The 1,408-nt window shown below is 50.8% G+C and overlaps 1 protein-coding gene across 1 annotated transcript in view; it reads left to right on the top strand.

Moving 5' to 3' along the window:
* DCDC2 (doublecortin domain containing 2) overlaps positions 1–1,408 on the top strand; it is a 240,623-nt gene that overhangs the window by 139,791 nt on the left and 99,424 nt on the right. The window lies entirely within an intron of this gene.

Below are 1,408 nucleotides of genomic sequence, written 5' to 3' on the forward strand. Positions count from 1 at the left end.
GTGTGCCCTTTTGATGCAGGGACCCAGTGGTGCTGGGCAGAATTGCCCTAGCTGGCAAGATCACCTTAGAGGTCCGATGGAGGTTTCCTCAGCAGCGTGGCACGCTGTGGATGGCTGTTACAGCTGCCTTGTGTGGTGTGCTGGAGTTACTCCCCCTGTTATTTTGGTTGATTTGCTCTAGGCAGAGGGTAGTGGCATGAAAGCCAGTAGTGACATCTGATAGGAGAGGGAGAGAAGAGGAAAAAGAGGGAAAAGGAAGAGAAAAAACAAAACAAACCTGAGCCCATTGAGACTGACTGCAGTGGGAAAGATAGAAGGGCGAGAGAATGAAGAAAGAAGAAATAGAGTCGTAAGGACATAATTGAGACTGGATCACCTGTCCGTGGGGCTGGAGGAGTTCCAACTCTTCCTCGAGGTTGTGGGGTGATGAGCCCACTTGATGTAGGGTTCCACAGATGCAGGGTGGGATTACTCTGGAAGGCAATATCGCACCAGCGGCCAGATGTCAGTTCCCACCGCAGTAGTGAGCACTGGAGTTCACTGGCATACCTGCCTTGTGCTGTATGTAGCACTACAGCATGGGGTGGGGTGGGTGTTCCGTCAGCCTTGTGTAGGACCCCAGGACAGGCAGGACCTCCCTACCTGTGTGTAGAATCACTTAGAGGGAAGCTGGGCTTATTGTCCTATCTAGACAGCTGCTGTCCTACTAGATCAGAGGATTTCATTTTTTTATTTTCCCTCCCTGGCCAGCTAGCATAGAATTAAATTAGATTGTCTCCCTGGCTCTGTGCTCTAGCTCTGTGCTCTGTTAGAAGCTTAGACTTGCTTCCGTGGTTGTGGGTCTTTGTTATGTGAAAAGCCTCCAGGACCTGTAGCTAAGTTCTGGCATTCCTTAGAGTGGGCTTCTTCTTGCGCTGATTTATGTTAAGGGACCCCTTCTACATGCTTCTTGGAGCTGAGCAATGAACCTGGGATTTGCACTTTTTACCAAGAATATATATTCTCACTCTTTTTTATATTATGCTTGTGACGTGCCTTGATTTGGGGGCTGTCACGCTGACTGCCAGAGGGGGAGATCCTGCTTATCGGGCGGGGAGGGGGGTTCTTTCTCAGCCAACTGGAACTGATTTCGCCCCCTGGACTATGACTAGCCACCTGTTTTCTCCCACATGGCAATCTGCCTCAGGTGAATTTCTGCTTTTTCTTCTACTCCAAATAATGGTTACCTGCCACCACCACTCGCCAGGCTATGAGCTCAAGGCTGCTACAACGCAGAGTGCTCTGGCATGGGGTTCTCGTGTCTGGGGTTATGTCCCCTTTAGGGCGTCCGTCTGGAGAAATCACTACTCCTGGCAAAAGGGCAGGAGGAGTTTTTCAGCTGGTGCCCATGAGCCCAGCTCGCCTAACC

Source organism: Echinops telfairi, unplaced genomic scaffold, assembly GCF_000313985.2.
Source record: "Echinops telfairi isolate 266 unplaced genomic scaffold, ASM31398v2 ScPeMD7_5868;HRSCAF=6743_0, whole genome shotgun sequence".
NCBI classification, from domain to species: Eukaryota; Metazoa; Chordata; class Mammalia; order Afrosoricida; family Tenrecidae; genus Echinops; species Echinops telfairi.